Source organism: Equus asinus, chromosome 2 (assembly GCF_041296235.1).
Source record: "Equus asinus isolate D_3611 breed Donkey chromosome 2, EquAss-T2T_v2, whole genome shotgun sequence".
In the NCBI taxonomy this organism is placed as follows: domain Eukaryota; kingdom Metazoa; phylum Chordata; class Mammalia; order Perissodactyla; family Equidae; genus Equus; species Equus asinus.
Genome location: NC_091791.1, coordinates 41,653,709 through 41,676,151, shown reverse-complemented (window position 1 = coordinate 41,676,151; position 22,443 = coordinate 41,653,709).

The following is a 22,443-nucleotide window of genomic DNA, read 5'->3' as shown; positions in this document are numbered from 1 at the left end:
AAAGGAGAGTGAGAGCATGAGGGAAAGCCAGGCAAATTCAGTCTTTCACCCAACACTAACTGCTAAGAGTGACACTCCTGTTTACCTTCTGTAAAACAGACAATTGCTATTAATAACTGAATAGCTTTTCATTTCATACATTACTTTAATTCTTTTCTTACAGACCTTGAAAAAGTCACAGATAAAAGCCACATTCATTTCCTAACACTTAACAATAACTGGTTAGAGAAGCCTAGGATCTGCTCATATTTTTGTCTTGCTCCAGTCTTATGATTTCCCAAAATAGATATATTATCGGAAGGAAGAGTTCATGGACGAATGTCACACTTTTCTTGATTCAGCTAATTATATTTCTGCTTTTGCTTAGAATAAGATTAATTTTCCTATGTTGCTAATAAACCATGTGATAGCAAAATGCTTTTAGTATTTTTATGCTAGGAAAAGATGCCTTTGACATTTTAAAGAATTGGGAAGCAATTTCAGATAAGCCATTATGTGCATAAAGATTAATTTATTCATATGAAATGTTCAATAACCAGAAAAGGATGATTTAAATAAAATCATTTCACAATTAAGTTATTTTTTGGTTACAGATATTGATTTCTTCCAAGAAATAAAGTTCCTGTCTAAATGAAGAAAAACTAAATGATGGTAAGCAAATATTGATTGGGTTCAGCCAAGTAAGCAGCATCTTTAGTTTTACAGATTTAACTTGTTAACTGTATTTAAGTGCTTATAATGAAACCTTTCAATTGGAATAATAGCTTTGTTCCTGAGTCTCATAAATATTTTCCAGCTCCTTTGTTCTAAATACCCCGCCTGATAATTACCCTTTTCAAGGAAGAAAATGACATAATAAGGGATAAATCTATGCTGAAACATTTTTTTTAATCTGAAAAGTTCACACACCATCTAATTCTAGCAGACCTGGAAACTGAGGAGAAAACCCGAGGTGTTAAAACCTTTTAATAAGGAAATCAATGGCAATGTATTTAGGATGTCATTACATTTTATAAAGATTTTCTTTCATATCGCCATGTCCTTTTAATTTTTTTTCCAATTTCCCACAACTAACTATGGGATTATTTCACATCTATCTCCCCATTGAGTCCATGAGCCTTGTGAGAACAGGGACTGACTTTATTCACAGCATTTATCACACAGTCTGCAGGAAATAAATATATATTTCCAGCCTGCACTACTACTTGGAGTAAAGAGTTTCTTAAATTTACTGCTCTCATTTTGTTTACTCAAAAATTTTTTCAATCTTCTAGGGATGCCCCTTCATCTGATTATTCTAGGCGTTGGGGAGCAGAGTGTACATCTCCTTGTCCACATCCTCCAAGGCTGTCTATTAGATCACTCCCTCAGACCTCCACCTTTCCCATCGTTGAGTCCCAACAAACAGGCTGCTCCCCAAAGCAAATTCCTACTGCTGTCATCAGTTTGCTTGGTTGAAGGATGGTGGCCACTATGTCCTTCTCAGGATGCTTGGGATTATGATGAAATAAAGATGGTGATGATAATCCCTTAATTGTAGTTGCTCATGCTGCTCCCACCCCTTAAGTAACTTTCTACCCGCCGGAATAGAGGGTGATAGTATTGAGACAGTACAAGGCTAGGCGGGGTGTTGGTTTGGTGTTCTTCCTCCAAACCTCAGGGGCATAATCTTTTCTTTCACCTCTCCTTCAGAATCTTCTTCCATAAAAGATCCCTTTAAGTGCAGAAGGAAAGCTATTTTGAGCATGAAAATTACTGTCCTGCATATGTCTCAGGGTGGAAACATCTGTGAGCTCTTACTGTGGGCATCTTTGTAGCTCTCAGTGCTAATAGCTCCCTGAAGCTCTGTGCTCTTAAATCCAGTGCTCATTACTTAATGAAATCCCAGAAAGCAACCAAAGATCCCTAAACTTTAACGCTTTCCATATCCCTTTTTCTCCAATCTTCCCTTCTTCCCAGTGTTGTTAGCCTCATAGCCTCAAGGGTCCAGCCCAGAACCCACAACGTACCATATTCCATACATACAAATATAGTGCAGATAATTACAAACATTATGTTATTTTTCACTTTGGCTTGGTGAAAATTAATATGTATTCAGATATCTTATAGGTGTGACTCTCAGTTTTAATTTGTCTGTCTGATTCATCCTTACTTCTACATTTAAAGTAACTCTAGAGCTATTTCTCCCAGCTCCTTTGAGATAAAAGGTACTAGATCCCAAGATCTTCCTAGATCTTCCACTTGGTTCCATGATTAAGTGATTCTCTCTAGAACTAGCTTCCTTATTCCAGATTGAGTAGCTTCCTGTCCTGGATGGCAATATTTTCATCTTGGACATTTGTCATATTGAAAGCAAGCTACTTCATTCATGTCTGTCCTCATGTTCTTTTTGACATATTTCCCATGTTTTCAAGTCATGGTATCTCTAAAACAATTCATTTTTTTCATTATTAAACTCCTTTTTCCAGAGTTATCTTCTGCAGCCTATTATCTTCCTTCCTGACGTCTTTACATTTCTCTAGGAGGTCTTAGATTCCAAGTACACATCTCCCTTCATCATTTCTCATTTCCAAATTTGGAATGACAGAGTATTTTATTTTTCACATTATAATTCTTTTATTCTTTCAAAAGGAGGCATTCTCAAGTGGTCACAGGTACCCAGGACTGTTCTGGTAAGGGTGCATAATAAATAGATTAAGACATTGTTTGGCAGTTGATTTTCATAACCTTCCTGATGATACTGGTCTAATTTTAAAAAACATAATGGTCTAATTAAAAAAACAAAAACAAAACCCAATTAATAATAAAGAATAATGCATAGTCATTCTAGATTACTTAGAAAACAGCTGGGGCTGGCCGGGTGGCATAGTGGTTAAAAGTTTGCATGCTCTACTTCAGTGGCCTGGGGTCAGAGGTTCAGATCCCAGGCGTGGACCTACACACCACTTAACAAGCCATGCTGTGGTGGTGTCTCACATACAAAATAGAGGAAGGTGGCAGGGATGTTAGCTCAGGCACAATCTTCCTCAAGCAAAAAGAGGAAGATTGGCAACAGACATTAGCTCAAAGCCAACCTTCCTCAAAAAAATAAAACCCCCAAAAAACAGCTAATGTCACCACCCAGAGAGAACTTATCTTTTTCCTTTCAACCTTTTTTTCTATACACATACATTTAAACCTATCTATTAAAATGTGATCAGTAACACATGTATAGAATTGAAATAATCAAGTATTTCTACAAAACTTATAAGTCAAAATAGTAGTCAGGAACTATTTTTAGTTTTTAGTTGTTATTCTGGTGTGTCTTTTCCTCTTTAAATTGTTGTTTGGTTTTCCAGACTGGCCAGGAAAAATTTACTTAATCTATAAAGTTACTGAAATACTCTCCATGTTAAAAAAATGGTAAAATATAATATCTCAATTTTAGTGGTTACATAAAACTGAAAAGTAATAAAATAGAACAAAAATATTTATCATGAATGTTGGAAATTGAGACAAAGGATACTTGATGTTCAACTGAATGAATATCAAATAGTAGTTTGAAGATTTTATAGATATTTGGTGTTTTACAGATTTTTTTGAATGGTTATTAGGTTATTAGCACTGGTCATTAGGTTTATTTCACTCCACAATTCCTTTTGCTCAATGGAGGCATATCATTAGCACTAGTTAAGTGTTGGTTGAGATATGGAATATTGAAATGTTAGGTGATGTATTGAATACTGCAATATATGTAATTCCCAAGTTATAAATACTCAGCTGGAAAAGACCCATGTATGTGAATGGCTCCTTACACTTTAAGTCCCTCCCACTCACTGCATTGCTGCTCTAGCGAACAACCTTGCTCTCCATGCAGACAGCACCACCTGCTGACTAGTATCAGGGGCCCATGCTGAGGGATTTCCTTACCACCTTTCCTTTCTCTCAGGCCCTTTATGCTGGAGTCCCTCTTATCTTTCACTGCTTGGAATCAGTTTATCTGACTCAAGACTGTTATACATACCCCTACATTCTTTTTGACCCCTTTCTTCCTAAACCTCTCTTCCAAAGCCTGCCTAGTTACTTCAGTGAGATCTCATTCTTTCACTCTCTTTCTTTCTTTAATTACCATGTGTGTGCTTTGCGTCGTTGTTCCTTTCCTGTTTCTTAAGAGATTGATCAAGGTTTTTTCTCTTTTTTTCTCTAGTATTGGTTTGGAAGTTATATATTTTCTTTCTGTTCTTTCAGTAGTTGCCATTAAAATAGTTTTAATTGAATGTTTTACTTTGTTCCCATTCCATCTTTGTCTTTATATTTAGGTTTTTTTTATTATGGTAAAATATACATAACAAAAAACATACCACTTAACCATTTTAAAGTGTGTAATTCGGTGGCATTAACTACATTCACAATGTTTTACAACTGTTACCACTGCCCATTTTTAGAACTTTATCCTCATCCCAAATTGAAACTCAGCCCATTAAACAATAATTCCTCATTCTCCCCTCTCTACAGCCCGTGTAGAGAGGTATAAATAGGGAGGAATATAGGTAACCTTTATTCTTCTACTTTCTATCTCTGTGAATTTTCCCATTCCAGGTATATCATATCAGTGGAATTACACAATATTTGGCCTTTTGTGTCTGGCTTATTTCACTTATAATGCTTTCAAGGTTATCCATGTTGTGGCATCTATCAGGATTTCATTCCTTTTTAAGGCTGAATAATATTCCATTGTAAGTATAAAAGCCACATTTATTTATCCATTCATCTGAACTTCTGTGTTGTTTCTACCTTTTGGCTATTGTGAATATTCCTGCTATAAACATTAGTGTGCAAGTTTCTGTTTGAGTCCCTTCTTTCAGTTCATTTAGGTTTATCCCTAGAAGTGCAATTGCTAGATCATATGGTAGTTCTATGTTCAACTTTTTGAGGAACCACCAAACTTGTTAAGAATGACCTCACTATTTTACATTCCCATCAGCAATGCACAAGGGTTCCAATTTATCCACATCCTTGCCAACATTGGTTATTTTCTGTTTTTTTCTTCTTTTCCCAAAGCCCCCCCCAGGACCTAGTTGATGGAGAAATAAAAAGTTTCCTAGACAAACATAAGCTAAGGGACTTTGTAGCCATGAGATGCGCCCCCACGAGACATCCTCAAGAAGGCCCTCATATTAGAAAAACAAAAAGGGAGAAAAGGGTTACAAAGCACAGAGTAAGGAGTTAAATAGGCAGAATCAGAGCAGGATAGCAAATACTCAAGTATAGCATTAAAGACAAAGGGAAGGAAAACTCCAAAAACAAAGATAATCTTGTCATTTTAATCACAAACTCATAACACAAGATGGAATAAGATGTGAGAAAAACAACTTAGAGGTGAAGAGGAAGGGGACTGAATCAGTTTAGTCTAAGGAAATTAGAGACCATCAGAAAAGGGACTGTCTTATCCATGAGATCATCAATACAAACCTCAGGGTAACTACTAAACAAAAACGCAAAACATAGACACAAATAATAAATAAGAAGAAAACATAGAAACACAACATTAAAAAGTACATAACTCAATTGGTAGACCAAAATATACAGGACAAGAAACAAAGGAAATGCAGGAGAACTGGAAAATGAAGGATAAAATGGCAGCATTAAGCCCTCATATATCGATAATCACCCTAAATTTAAATGGATTGAATTCTCCAATAAAAAGACGCAGAGTGGCAAGATGGATTAAAGAACAAGACCCAACGATATGCTGCCTCCAGGAAACACATCTCAGCTCCAATGACAAACACAGGCTCAGAGTGAAGGGATGGAAGATGAGACTCCAAGCTAATGGAAAACAAAAGAAAGCAGGTGTTGCAATACTTATATCAGACAAAGTAGACTTCAAGATAAGACAGGCAAAGATAGACAAAGAGGGGCAGTATATAATGATCAAGGGGACATTCCATCAAGAAGAAATAACATTTACAAATATCTATGCACCAAACACAGGAGCACCAAAGTATATAAAGCATTAACAAACCTAAAAGAAGACATTAATAATAACACAATAATAGTAGAGGACCTCAACACTCCACTCACATCAATGGATAGATCATCCAGGCAGAAAATCAACAAGGAAACAGCAGAATTAAATGGAAAGATAGATCAGATGGACTTAATAGACATATATAGAACACTCCATCCAAAAACAGCAGAATACACATTCTTCTCAAGTGTGCATGGAACATTCTCAAGAATACACCATATGTTGGGAAACAAGGCAAGCTTCAATAAATTTAAGAAGATTGAAATAATAAGAAGCAACTTTTCTGATCACAATGCTATAAAGGTGGAAATTAATTACATGAAAAAAGCTGAGAAAAGGACAAAGATGTGGAGACTAAACAACACGCTATTGAACAAGCAATGGATCATTGAAGAAATTAAAAGAGAAATAAAAAATATCTGGAGACAAATGAAAATGAAAACATACCATACCAACTCATACAGGGTGCAGCAAAAGCTGTATTAAGAGGGAAATTCATCGCAATACAGGCTTACCTTAACAAACAAGAAAAAACCCAAATAAGCGATCTCAAACTACACCTAATTGAATTAGAAAAAGAACAAACAAAGCCTAAAGTCAGTAGAAGGTGAGAAATAATAAAAATCAGAGCAGAAATCAAAGCTATTGAAACAAAAAGGGCAGAAGAAAGGATCAATGAAACAAAGAGCTGGTTCTTTGAGAAGATAAAATTGACAGACCCCTAGCCAGACTTACAAAGAATGAAAGAGAGAAAGCTCAGATAAATAAAATAAAAATGAAAGAGGAGAAATAACAACAGATACCACAGAAATATGACAGATTATAAGAGAATACTATGAAAAACTATACGCCAACAAAATGGACAATCTAGAGGAAATGGATAAATTCTTAGACTCATACAACTTCCCAAAGCTGAATCAACAAGAAATAGAGAATCTGAATAGACCAATCACAAGTGAAGAGATTGAAACAGTAATCAAAAGTATCCCAAAGAATAAAAGCCCAGGACCAGACGGCTTCCCTGGGGAATTCTACCAAACTTTCAGAGAGGATCTAATACCTATCCTTCTCAAGCTATTCCAAAAAATTAGGGAAGATGAAACACTTCCAAACACATTCTATGAGGCCAACATCACTATGACGCCAAAGCCTGACAAGGACAATACAAAAAAGGAAAACTACAGGCCAATATTGCTGATGAACATAGGTGCAAAAATCCTCAACAAAATATTGGCAACCCGAATACAGCAATACATCAAAAAGATCATACATCATGATCAAGTGGGATTTATTCCAGGGGCACAGGGATGGTTCAACATCCACAAATCAATCAATGTGATACATCACATCAACAAAATGAAGAATGAAAACCACATGATCATCTCAATAGATGCAGAGAAAGCATTTGAAGAGATCCAACAGCCATTTATGATAAAAACTCTTAACAAAATGGGGATAGAGGGAAATTACTTCAACATAATAAAGGCCATATATGACAAACCCACAGCCAATATCATACTCAACGGGCAAAAACTGAGCGACATCCCCCTGAGAACAAGAACAAGACAAGGATGCCCACTATCACCACTCTTATTCAACGTAGTACTGGAGGTTTTGGCCAGAGCAATTAGACAACAGAAAGGAATAAAGGGAATCCAAACAGGGAGTGAAGAAGTGAAACTCTCACTGTTTGCAGACGACATGATCTTATATATAGAAAACCCTAAAGAATCCATCAGAAAACTGCTAGAAATAATTAACAACTATAGTAAAGTTGCAGGGTACAAAATCAACTTACAAAAATCAGTTGCATTTCTGTACTCTAATAACAAACTTAAAAGAGAACTCAAGAATACAACTCCATTTCCAATCGCAAAAAAAGAATAAAGAAGCTAGGAATAAATTTAACCAAGGAAGTGAAGGACTTATACAATGAAAACCATAAGACATTATTGAAAGAAATAGATAATGACATAAAGAGATGGAAGGATACTCCATGCACATGGATTAGAAGAACAAACATAGTTAAAATGTCCATACTACCCAAAGCAATCTACAGATTCAATGCAATCCCAATCAGAATCCCAATGACATTCTTTACAGAAATAGAGCAAAGAATCCTAAAATTCATATGGGGCAACCAAAGACATTGAATTGCTAAAGCAATACTGAGAAAAAAGAACAAAGTGGAGGCATCACAATCCCTGACTTCAAAATGTACTTCAAAGCCATAGTGATCAAAACAGCATGGTACTGGTACAAAAACAGGCACACAGATCAATGGAACAGAACTGAAAGCCCAGAAATAAAACTGCACATATATGGACAGCTAATCTTCCAGAAAGGTGCCAAGAACATACAATGGAGAAAAGACATTTTCTTCAATAAATGGTGTTGGGAAAACTGGACAGCCACATGCAAAAGAATGAAAGTAGACCATTATCTCACACTATACACAAAAATAAACTCAAAATGGATCAAAGACTTGAAGATACGTCCTGAAACTATAAAACTCCTGGAAGATAATATAGGTAGTACACTCTTTGGCATTGAATTCAAAAGGATCTTTTCAAGTACCATGTCTTCTCAGACAAGGGAAACAAAAGAAAAAATGAACAAGTGGGACTTCATTAGACTAGAGAGCTTCTGCAAGGCAAAAGAAACTAGGATCAAAACCAAAAGACAACCCACCAATTGGGAGAAAATATTTGCAAATCATATATCTGATAAGGATTTAATCTCCATGATACATGAGGAACTTACACAACTGAACAACAAAAAAACAAACAGCCTGATAAAAAAAATGGGCAGAGGATATGAACAGACATTTTTCCAAAGAAGATACACAGATGGCCAATAAACACATGAAAAGATGTTACATCACTAATGGTCAGGGAAATGCAAATCAAAACTACACTAAGATACCAACTTGCATCTCTTAAAATGGCTATAATCACTAAGACTGAAAATAACAAATGTTGGAGAGGGTGTAGAGAAAAGGGAACCCTCATACACTGCTGGTGGGAATGCAAACTGGTGCAGCCACTACGGAAAACAGTATGGAGATTCCTCAAAAGACTAAAAATAGAACTACCTTAGGACCCAGCTATTGCACTAATGGGTGTCTATCCAAACAACTTGAAATCAACAATCCAAAGTGACCTATGTACCACTATGTTCTTTGCAGCACTATTCACGATAGCCAAGACATGGAAACAATCCAAGTGCCCATCGACTGATGATTGGATAAAGAAGATGTGGTATATATATACAACGGAATACTACTCAGCCAGAAAAAAAGACAAATTCATCCCATTTGCAACAAAATGGAAAGACCTGGAGGGAATTATACCTAGCAAAATAAGCCAGACTGAGAAAGACAAACACCAGATGATTTCACTCATATGTGAAATATAAACAAGCACATGGACAAAGAAAACAGTTCAGTGGTTACCAGGGGAAGGGGGCTGGGGGGTGGGCACAGGGGGTGAAGGGGAGCACTTATGTGCTGACAGACAAGAAAGGATGTACAACTGAAATTTCACAATGATGTAAACTATTACGAACTCAAATTAAAAAATATATATATATTAAAAAACAAAAAAAATTCATTGGCATTTTAATTTGATTTTGGGAGAAAAAATTTGATGCATCTGTTTGATTTACCTTTTATACCTGGGCACTCCATTAAATTCTAACAAGCATAACTTGAAATAATGAAGACTAAATTCAATCAATGTCTACCCTTCACCTGAAAAATAAAAGGGCTTTAGAAACCTTTAATATTGATCACCCCATATTCCTTATTAATGTTTATTTTTTTAATTTCACAATTTAGTTACATGCTCCACTCCCAAATTAGCCATCATTACTCCTGTTATTGTTGTTTATAAGAATGGCTTATTTAGATATACCCAGATGTTTACAAATTTCTTGGCTCACCATTTCTTTTTATCTGACTCCTTCCGGGTTCAATGTTTTTCATACTGCAGTACATCTTTATCTAAGACTGTGTTAGTGCCCTGCTCCAGAATCCCTTTACTCTGCTGGTGAATGGATCCTTTAGCCATTGAGTGTTGACTGCTAATAGCTCACATCTCTCTCCTGAGGAATGCCTTCAGCCAACAATTCCAGGAAATGCCTGGATGGTTACACCGTTCCCCAGGGGTAGCTCACAGCCAATGATTAATTGATATGTGTGCACAAATCTTCCATAATTGTGGTGCCACTCATCCTCCGGAATTCCCTGTGAGATCAAGCTAGACTTCAGCTGAACTCACAACCTTGCCGCCTTCCTTTTTGTCCTATTCTGCTTCTCTCCCTCTCCTTCCGGTTTCTTCTGAGAGCGCTTCCTCAGTAAGTCACTTGGACAGGAATCTAGGTCTCAGAGTCTGCTCCAAGGGCCCAACCTAAGACGAGTGATACCAGTAATCCTATAAATCTGAGTGTAAGGATGAGATTCTGGAGTTTGCTCATTCGCAGCTGGTTCAGTGAGGACCTCTTCACTGGGCATAGTCTCGGGCGTGCTGCTGCAGTACTATTGCTAACACTTTCATTCGTGAGGAACTGAGACAGGATTTAGGTAGAAGGGAATGCATTAACTTGTGCGACATATCTAGATATCTAGTATTTGAGAGTACAGGAGAAAGAGTAACTTGACAGACCGTGGAATTGGGAGGCTGTTGCTAAGCATCACTGATGTACAGAGCAGTGTAGATGACAGGAACAGAACTATCAAGCATTAATTGAAACCCAGATGCGGGAGTCAAAGGGCCTCATTGGCAGCTTTTAAAGAGACCCTTAGAGAGCAGTGAGCTGAAGACCAGGCGTAGGCCTTAATTAAAATGGCAGAACTTCAGAGAAGGTGAATTCTCAGCCTGGGCAAGTCTCTTTAACTGAGTCAAGGCCCTCACAGGAAAGAAGTGGGACCATAAGACTTGGGGTGCAGATACCTGTTAGACACACTTGAGGACCTTGATCACCCAGTTTCCCCTGAATAGTCATTCCTGCAGAGGTGGCCCACTCCCTTGTTAGACGATAGAAGGACTTCCCCTTGCTTGAAAACTATATAGAAGCTTCAAATGAGTCAAGTATCCTACAAAACAATGCACGCCCTGCTCAGAATTTGCCCCAATTCCCTCATGGCCACCAGCTGGTTCTAGGATCAAATTTTAGTGTGACCCAACTAAGGAAGTGCAGGGTCTGCTAAGGAAAAGAGGAAAATATGGCAAAGGACCTGCAGGATCTGACTGACGTATACCAGCCGGAAGCCAGAGAATAAGCCTGGAAGTGGATCCCAAAGGTGCTGGATCAAGAGAGTGGGATATGAAGCTGGGCAAAGGAGAGTTTATTGATATGGTGGTGGCACTGTCCAGTGACAGGATATAACACCCTGGCAAGGGCCCTGGAATAACCCTTGGAAGCTTGGCTTTCCTACTATTTCTGTGACGTTAGTCACATTTTAACCTCAGCTTCCTTATCTATGAAATGAAGAACTTGAACAATGTTTCTTAATCAGTTGTTTCAGCAAGTATTCATTAACCATTTGATATGTACTAGGCAGTGGATCTTCAGCATTCCAAAAGATAGATGTGGTCCTTGACCTCGTGGAGCTTAGTGGAAGAGACTGATAGAAAACAAGTTAAACAGAAAAATTAAGCAATTCAGGTTGAGACAACCTCTCTGAAGGAAATAAACAGGCTGCTGTAATAGAGACTAGTGGAAGGGAGGGCCTAATTTAGCCAAGATGATAAGAAAGGGCTTCTCTTGGGAGGTAACATTAAGCTGACAACTAAAAGATAAGAAGTCAGCCATTTGAACAGCCTGAGTAAGAACTTACCAGGCCAAAGGGAATGGAAACACAAAGGCTTTGAGGTGAGAAGGAGATTGGGTGTCTTCCACAAACTGAGAAAATGCCAGAGCCACACTGACATGTTCCCTTGCTATTGTTTTGCTGCTTAGGTTTTAAAACTCTACTTAATATTAGAAACTTTGTGCTAATAGGCAAAACTGCCTTTGATGTATAGTATAGATACAATATTTTAAAGTTATTACTATGAACTCACACATGGTTATTTTGGGATATAAACAATAACAAGAGTTTCCATTTATTAATCTTGCTAAATGCCAAGTACTTTACAAATATTCCTTATCATTTAATTCTCCCAACAATCCTGCAGGAGAGCTAATATTACCCCCCAATTTTACAGATGAGAAAAACCAAGGCACAGAGAGGTTAAATAACTTGTCCAAGATCACTTAGTACCAGCAAGAAGATTTTTTCCACTACCTCTCCCCAGAAACCTATCCCAGCAGGCCTAGTTGTGTATTTCCAAATACAAAACTCCAAAGTCTTGGTTTTATTTTAATTTAAAGCTTTGGCCCTGAAATGTAGCATGGTAGAAAACAAATGGAAAAGAGCCTTTCCTTGATGGATATAATGAATGCCAAGATCTTTTTCTAGTCTGTATCTAACAATTCTCTTCTTGAGCTAATATGACACTATTTCAACAAATTAGGCCAGGTTTGATTTGGAGGCAGGGTTAAAAAAGACCCAATTTAGTTTAAAAGTTAAATTCAGTAAAGAAAATCCTACATTGCAATAACAACCAAGATAAGGAACCAATAGCATATTAAATATGTAAATTTTTGATGATTATATCCGAAGAAGCTCCTCAGTTTTTTGTAGTATCCCAAAGGGATGCTGCCAGTGACATTAGGGAGTTCTGCATAGCACTAGGAAAGTATTTACAAATTAAACTTTTATTTTAAGAGCCTATCCAAAAGCTACAATTACAGTAATTAAAATTCAGGTGTGTATAAACATATCAACAAGCAAACTTCATATTGTTGCTGGGTTCCAATTTCTTAATTATAGAATAGAAAGTCAATGTTACCTTCTCAAAATGCCTGGGACAATTACAAAGGACTAAATAAAGGCACATTTTCTTGGCTCAGGAATATCCTTGTCAAGCTAGCACAGGATCAAATTCAAAGGCTATTACCAACATGTACGGAGGCAGGGGTAATAAACGGGTACACTTGGTCAAGTAATTCAAGGTGGTGGAAGAGATAGTGGCTGTTTCAGCTTAATCACAAAGAGAAGAAATGTTAAGAGGAGTTCTGTCTAGTCAAAATGAGAAACCTGATGGTTTTGAAACTACTCCATTTTAAATTTCCAATAACTCTCACTCTACCCAGAGTGGCACCTGACGGAACTGAGTGACTGGCAAGGTAAACTGGATAAAGAAGTGGGAGTCTGGATGAGAGGAGCAGAGGAGGGTGGTGGCTCTCAACCAGGACTGTGTATTGCCCAGCAGGAATTCTAAGGAGAAAAAAATGCCTAAGGCCTCACCCCAGACCAAATGAATCAGACCCTCCAGGAGTAGGGCCTACGTATTAGTATATTTGAAAAACTCCTTAGGAAAGTCTAATGCATAGTATGGATCGGGAATCACTGGGTTAAAGGAAGCCAGGAATTGTGAAGCAGAGTGGTGGTGGGAGAGGAAGGATTCAAAACGAATGGTTGACCTTGAGAGACTGAAGGAGCTGTGCCTCTCAAAGTTTGGAGAGCATGAAGGAGCCACTCCCCAACCCCGTAACTCCCTGTGGACTTCATATGGTTTGGAAGATATGATTCAAACACTAGATAAGGGCCATGGCTTCTTCTGGACTGTTTATGTGTGACCAGCTGAGATAACAAAGTTTAAGCCTGAACTGCCCTTCCCTTTCACTTTTAAGTGTGTAGTACTGAGGTTTCATTATTTCCTAAGATTGTTCTTCAAATGGAAATAGGAAAGTTTTGAATGGATTCACTTTCTCTGCCATCCAACACGCCCTGTTTGTCACCTGTAAATTATTTCAGTTTGAGCTGGTGTCTGAATACTGACTGGGTTTTGCTTACTAAGTGTCTGCGGTAACCAGACCCTTCGTGGGCTTACATTGCAGTGTTTATATTGGAAAGCGTACACATGAGCTACCTATTTCTGGTTGATGAGAAAAGATCACAGGACTTTATCATTGTCACTAGTACCCACAAAAAGAAATTCTGAGGAAACAGAAAGAAGATTGCTCTTCAGGCCTTGAGCTGATGCAAATATCAGGCAAGCCCAGATGAAAGAGTAGACTAGGGAGCTGAGGTTTTAAGGATTCTAGGACAGCTTCCCCACCCCCCTGCAACATAAAATGTCTCTACTGGTGGTGATATGTCCACATTAATCATTTAACGGACCTCAGTACAAGTGCAAAGATTACCTCAGATGAATAGCGGCAGTCATCTCTCAATTTATCACATCAGCTAGTCAGCGGGCAGAACCCCGAGAGAACTGGGAAAATCAGTCAGTTGTAATAAATGAAAAGAAAGATCCCAGGCCTGGGATGCTACCTTGGACTGGTAAGGTTCAAAATTGGGACTTAGGCAAGTCCCTTTGAACTGAGTTAGTGTATATGGGTGCCGAAGAAAGGGAGAACTGAAAAAAACAATCAAGAAATCTGAATACATGTATTGTCTGCTTTATATTTGTTAAAAAAACAGAATTCAACTGAGTAAATCTGAAATGTCTTATAGGCTTTATTTAGCCATTCATGAGTTGGGCAGCATCCAACCCAGCAGATAGAAAGGAAGTCTGAGGAGCTGCACAAAATGAAAGACTTTAGTAGGCAGAAGGGAGCAGGAAAAAGGTAGTTATACTAGGGAAAAAAGTACATTGAGGGGGCTGGCCCAGTGGCACAGAAGCTAAGTTCACACATTCCGCTTCAGCGGCCTGGGATTGCCAGTTCGCATCCTGGGTGTGGACCTACGTATCACTTGTCAAGCCATGCTGTGGTAGGCGTCCCACATATAAAGTAGAGGAAGATGGGCACGGATGTTAGCTCAGGGCCAGTCTTCCTCAGCAAAAAGAGGAATATTGGCAGTAGATGTTAGCTCCGGGCTAACTTCCTCAAAAAAAACCCAAAAAACAAAAAAACCAAAGTAGATTGGTTACTGCAAGGTTACTTTCCCTATAGGGGATAGTAGGGATTTATCAGGCAGATTGCCTAACTAATGCTGATCAGGCAATTCCTGATTGACTGGTTTAAGATTCCATTTCTGGGCGAGCCAAAACTATAATCAAGCCTTGATTTGGTGTTGTGGCGCTTAGCATAACCAATTCCATTTGAGGCCTGTGTCTTGTGTGGAACATCCTCCTTAATCTAGAGACTACTTGAAAATGAAGTAGTCTCTAGATTGAATGAAGCCTGCTCAGCTAAGGGGAAAACATAGGGTTAGGATGAGTTCTGTTCCTAGTAAATCTGAGCTCATTCCAGGAAATGTGCTAGACGCTCACTTTGGATCAGTCTTTGAACTGTTATTTGTGAATCATACATTACACTGGAAACTAAACTAAGTGGATAGAAAGATTATACTTTCTTTCCCATTTGACAGACAAGGGTACATTTTGGCTATATCACTCAAAACATTTAAATATTCAAACAACCTCTTTATGCTAGGGATGGAAGGTACAAGTTAAATAATATTAAGGACCAATCTTTAAGGAGTTCTGACTCCATGGGGAATAGACTCTGATGTGGATACAAAATATTTTATTCCTAATATTCCATTTGTTAAACCTCTATCCTGCTCTTTTCTTTGCTGTACTCTAAGTTTTAGGATTCTCAAGCCTACTCTATTCTCTAATCGAATAGCTTTGAGAATGCATCTCATAATGAGAATCTCAGAAACAGGAGAAAATATTCCCTTAGAGCTTCAGAAGAGCATACATTATCCCATATTGTAAAACCAATTCTGATAAAGTAGAGAAATTAGGGCATTCACAAAAGTATCACTCCTATTCTTTTATCCAATGTGAAGATGTATAAAAACTACATAACCTTATTCTAACTTTCACATATCTAACAGAAAAGTCTCTTAAGATAGCTTGACTTCCAAGTACAGTTGGCATCCCTTTTCCCGGGTTCCGCATCTGTAGATTCAACCAACCCGCGGAACGCACGGATCCAGAACACTGGCTAAGGGACTTGAGCATCTGTGGATTTTGGCATCTGGGGGAACAAATTGGTCCTGGAACCAATTCTCCCGGATACTGAGGGACGGTTGTATATTGCTATATCCTATGAAAAGAACCTTATAATTGCTAGAAGTCTGTAAATCTGATTGGCAGACATGAATTAATTTCTTGCTTGAGTATGTGATAACATTTAAGTTGACATCTCTTTTCTGAAAACTATACATGCTTTCAGGAGTTCTTCACTAATCATGAAGAGCTTCATAATGTCCTTCTCTCTATATATATAGAAGGGAAATAAACCCATGATTCTGTTGCATTCCTTATTCAAATCAAGAGTTTGAGTCTTCCTCTCATTTAAATTTATACCGCCAAGTGCTATGATAGAGATTAAACTAAGAGTTCTAGCTGTTGAGAGGAAATAACTGTTCTATTTGAGGATGGGACCCTGAGAAAGCTTCACATAGGAGAAGACATTTAAAATGCTGTGACGGAGCAGTAAACTTTCTGCAAGCAGAGGGGAAAGAGCTGGGGAGGGAGCACTTCTGGTGGAAGGAGGTGTTATGCCTTGAAAACAGAAAGTACCAAAGGTTTAGAGAATAATATTGCCTGTTTCAATGGGGTAAGGGGTAGGAGTTGGTTACCTAATGAAGCTGGAAGAGTTGATTGGGTCAGATCAAATGCCATATTAAGTATTTTAGAAATTTTTAAATATAAGCTGTGGTGTGCCATTAAATGTTTGTGAGTAGGGGAGTAAGATGATTAGCCATTTACTTAGAAATATAAATAGCAGCAGGATGGAAGATACACTGAAATGGGAAAGACCTGGATACAGAGATACCATTTAGGAAGCTGACTGAATAGTCTCTGTGAAAGATGACAAGGGCACTGGCAGTGGAAGGACAAAGAGAGTGGGAATTCATAAGACATTTTAGAAGTGTAATCCTCTGGAAGCAGAGAATGAAGAAGAGAAAAAGGTTGGATACATCTAAAGTGTTGGTTACTAAAAGGAGTTATAGCATCTCTTTCTTTTGAAATTTACACTCATAATATAGGCACTGTATACCTATGGAATCCTTCGGAGATTGTTTTCTCTAATTCTATTATCTGTGATTAAAGAAAACCTAGGATCATAAATGTAGCCTATTTTAGAGGAAATCATCAACAATAATTAAAGTATCCTATACTCTATCTCATCTCTATGAGATTATCCCAACATTTCTACTCTAGAGGACTCTAATATTCTTCCCCTGGAATGCCTGTCTTCCTCCATAACGACTTTCAACTTTGCTCATATCCCAGAATATATTAATGTGACTAATGCAACCACTTCTTTACATATGTAAAAAGAATTTTGGCTTTACCAAGATTCAATGATGGAACATTATAAGATGCTTCTACAACTCCTTAGTTTATTCTTTTTGAATCAATGGCTCCCATCTTCTGAGTCATTTCTCTTTAATTCTAATTTTATTATTTTTCCTTGTCTTTAAGTTTCATTCACCTTTGTGGTAAACATTTCTGGTAATATGTTTCATGAAGGATGAGTTACGAAAATAAATGATAGAAAGTAAGCAACTGTTGTGTTACATCATTGGGATAAATGATGCTAGGTAATTTTAGAATTTCGGTTTGATAAAAGGGGCTCAGCCAAGTGAAAAGGCTTAGCATTAAGGTGTTCCAAGTTGTTATATATTCAGATTTAATTTTAGAAAAGTTATGATCATGGAATATGCATCAACCAAATGAATTGATAAATTACCTTCATCTCCAGTCAACCATATTATATCACTTTCCAAGAGATGAATTTTAATGTAAGACAGGGAAGCTTTATTCTCTGAGTTATCTGTAATACTTCTTGTAACGAGAGCCAAAGACCTTGTCAGCATTTTCACTTTCATTATAAATTCCAAACTATCAATAAAAATTGAAAAGTCAACACCACTTTAGGAAAGAAAGAGGACAAGAGGAAAACATATATATTACTACGTATGTTGGAGTCATCTAAGAGAGAAAATAATTTTCTCTGCAAAGGCAAGACTGAATCGGGTATTTTGAATGCATACTGTTGAAATAAGCAAAACATTTGGTCCTAGAAGCTGAGAGGACATGTTACTGAATTATTTAGCACAAAAGATTCATTTTCAAGGAGATCTTTTTATTTTATTTTATTTTATTTTATTTATTTATATTTTTTTGAGGAAGATCAGCCCTGAGCTAACATCTGCTGCCAATCCTCCTCTTTTTGCTGAGGAAGACCAGCCCTGAGCTAACATCCGTGCCCATCTTCCTCTACTTTATATGTGGGACACCTGCCACAGCATGGCTTGCCAAGCTGTGCCATGTCTGCACCGGGGATCCGAACCACGAACCCGGGCTGCCGAAGTGGAACGTGCGAACTTAACTGCAACTGCTGCGCCACTGGGCTGGCCCCCAAGGAGATCTTGAAATAAGAATATGTAACCTTTTTTTTTAAAGATTGGCCCTGAGATAACATCTGTTGCCAATCTTCTTTTAATTTTATTTTTAATTTTTTAATTTTTTCTTCTCCCCAACCCCCTCCTCCTCCCCCAATACATAGTTGTATATTCGAGCTGTAGGTCCTTCCAGTTCTGCTATGTGGGATGCTGCCTCAGCATGGCTTGATGAGCAGTGCTAGGTCCACACCCAGGATCTGAACCAGTGAAAACTCCAGGCTGCTGAAGCTGAGCCCATGAACTTAACCACTCGGCTACTGGGCTGGCCTCCCGATTATGTAAGTATTTTTTACTTCAATTTTAGCTGAATGGATTTTACCAAATTTCATTCATTGCAACATTCACTAGCTTACGAAAAATTTATGCAACACCTTTTATGAGGCAGGTACTGCGTTAGGCATAGGAGATACAAAAGTGAACAAGGCAGAAGATTCCTCCTTCTGTGGAGTTTATGGTCCAGGAGAGGAGAGAGACATCAGATATACAATCTCTAATTCATTCGTTTATTTATTGACAGATATTTACTGAGGTTCTGTCATGTGTCAGGCATTGTTCTAAGCACTGGGAATATAGCAATGTACAAAACTGATAAAAATCCCTACGCTTATGGTGCTTAACTTTTTTTTCCCTCCCCAAAGTCCCCTGGTACATAGTTGTATATTCTAGTTGTGAGTGCCTCTGGTTGTGCCATGTGGGGCACCGCGTCAGCATGGCCTGATGAGCAGTGCCGCGTCTGTGCCCGAGATCCCAAACCAGCGAAACCCTGGGCTGTGGAAGCAGAGTGCATGAACTTAACCACTTGGCCACGGGGCCAGCCCTGGAGCTTAACTTCTGCTTGTGGTAAGTACTACAGAGGTAAACGTAGGCTGCTATGGGAATCCATTCAACGTAAGCCCAATAGTTGGGCTAACCACTTGCTCAAATGTCTCCCAGAAAGGGCTGGGAAACTGCCCCCTGCTGTGTTTCCTCAGGGGTGAGTTCAGCCTGTACTAGACTGGAGAGCCTGAGACTGATGGAGAGGGCTTTTTTTTTTTTAAGCCTGAAGACTGTGTACCTTGCAATTATATTTTCTGTAATGTGTAACCACAATATTGATGAGGTGCACTTGGCCAGTTAAGGGTGTCTCTCACACATATCTAGACTGGGCTACATGCAGGAATATGCCAGCACTGTATGTATGAATATATGACTAGACTTGGAGAGACTTCTCTGCTTCTAGAGCATCCGATATGACCCTCACTAAACGGGCATTATCACCTGCAATTATACGTCCTCTGGGGAGGCATTTGGGACCAGGAAGCTGCACATCTTGTTTGTTTTGGAAAATGTTGCCCATGTATTTCAATTGTGGTGACTTTTATTCTGTGTCCTTCAGATAAACTCTTTTACTTGTCCAAGTGGCATCTGTGCCTGATCTTTCCGTCCATCTAAGCCTGTTATTGAAACCAGTCAATTTAGCGGATGTTCAGCTTACTGTAGATTTAACAAATATGATACATCATCTAGCTTTTATACACTTTTTAAAGGTGATAATAGAAATTATGAGAGAACTTTTTAAAACTTTCTAATTTAGGCATTGCATTCTATAGCCATACACAATAGTGGCCCTCAAACAGGGTCGTCTCCAGTCCAAGTCATCCTTTTCACTATAAAGTCTCATGAGAGGGCAAGAAGGGACTCATATCTGCATGGAACATGCAGCTGTCTTGGTGGGTGGTTTGAGGGACGCTGGAGAAGATTGCTTTTAACCAAAAATGCTCCCAGCATTACTTCTCTCTCAGGATCTAAATTTAATATGTGATAAGTGTCATAGTTTGGGTTTCTCCTAAAGCAGAGCATTTGGCAAGGACTTGGGAGCAGACATTTTATTTGAGGATGATCCTAGGAATTAGAAGTGAGGGACTGGAAGAAGTGAGACAGGGAAGGGAAAAAAGCCCAAGAAGAATAATGTGTTGAGCTGGTTACCACTGTGGGCCCCTTTGGAGATTAATCCCACTGGGCCCCTTTGATGAACTGTGTAGAACTGCCCAGAACAACCCATCAAAGGACAGGAAGGCAGGGGCATTTATCCACTGACTCCTATCTCCCATTCGTTTCCAATTGCCTCCAGGGTTGTTAACTCCCCAAACCCCAGAACTGAGCCTGCAGGCTATGAGCAGCTTTCCAAGGTTCCAGAGAAAGCCTTAAGGCAGAAAAGCAAGAGAAGCCAAGGTATGCATTTGAGGTAGAACACTGTGTGCCTGGAATTGTCCACCGTGCTATGCTAAAATCTGATGGGTTGAGGAATGTGGCACAAGGCACCAAAAGCATCTGCTGCAGTCAGACAGGGTCCCTTTTCTTATTTTCTGAGACCTGGAGCAGACTGACACTCCTTAATAGGAAATGGCACCCAAAAAGTCCTGTATAACTGATGGAACATTTGCTGATATGCTTCAAAATGGAGAAAAGGACAGAAACTTTTTTAGCATAGTGATATATAGAAAATACGCTAAGAGGACCAATTTTCTCTGTTTTGGCAACGTGAATGTTCTGATTGTCTTGTAGATCCTTCTCCCCACAGGATCTTGAAGAGAGCTGATCCTTGAGAAAACCGGGACCATTTGCTGATACATTTTATAGCAGTGAAAGAGAGTTCTTCATTGAGTACTTGCTGTGTATTGGGCATTGTTCTAAGCCCTCTACAAGTTCTAGGGCAGGTGTGGGGCATCTATGCTGAGTACTATAGCCTGAGGGTAGCTTTGTTTCTCTGGTCAAGCCTGGGGTGAGATCATATGGCTACCTGAGGCCAGAGGGCGTTGAACTGAGTTGATCCGGGAGACCCATGGAGGGAGAACACCTAAGTCAGCTTGCTGCCTGCAGTCCTAAGAGAGATGAACCGATCCCACTGATGCTTTCCCACCCTGCTTACCCTGGAGAAACTTGGAGGCAGAGCATCCATCCTTATCACACCTCACATGAGAGCTCTCAGCTTATGAATTGATTTGCTGCTAGTCCAACAGAGAGCAATATCTCTACATTATTTCTCGTTGAGTGCTCTGGTGTTAAAGGAACCTATACCTGTTTAAGAGGACATGACAGTTTGAAGAAAGGTTAGTGACTAAACAACTAAAACAGATGACTCACACTGATACAGAAATAATGGAACAGAAGAGCAACTTTAATTGAACTGTAATGAGAACTTCAGGTAAATATAATTACAGAGTGCAAAACAATTCTCGAAACTTAATACATGATTTCAAATTTCAAAATTCAGTAGAAAACCTGAAAAAAAACACACTACAAGAACAAAATTAACTATCTGGAAGATCAATGAATGAAATCTCTTAAAACACAGAGCCAGGGGGCCAGCCCCATGGCCGAGTGGTTACGTTTACATGCTCCACTTCAGCGGCCCAGGGTTTCACCGGTTTGGATCCTGGGTGCAGATGTGACACCACTCATCAGGCCATGCTGAGGTGGTGTTCCACATGCCACAAGCAGAAGGACCTCCCTGTTCTGAGACTACTAAGATTCTGTGAAGATAATAGTCTCCCGTACTGCAGTAAGCAATAAACTGCAATAGGTGAGAGTTCCAGTTACTCTGCATTCTCACCAGTACTTGACACTGTGAGTCTCGTTAATTTTAGCCATTCTATAGAGTATGTAAAGACACCTCATTGTGGTTTTAAGGTGTATTTCCCTAATGGCCAATGATATTGAGCATCTTTTTGTGTGTTTATTTGTCATTTACATGTTATCTTTTGTGCAGTGTTTGTTCAAGAGGTTTGTACATTTAAAAAATTGGATTGTCATCTTTTTATTGAGTTATAACTTTAAATATCTGGGTACAAGTCCTTTATCAGATATATGTCTTGCAAATATTAAATACTTTCTCCCAGTCATCGGCTTGCCTTTTCATTTCCTTTTAACAGCATCTTTTGAAAAGCAAAATTATTAATTTTTATGAAGTATA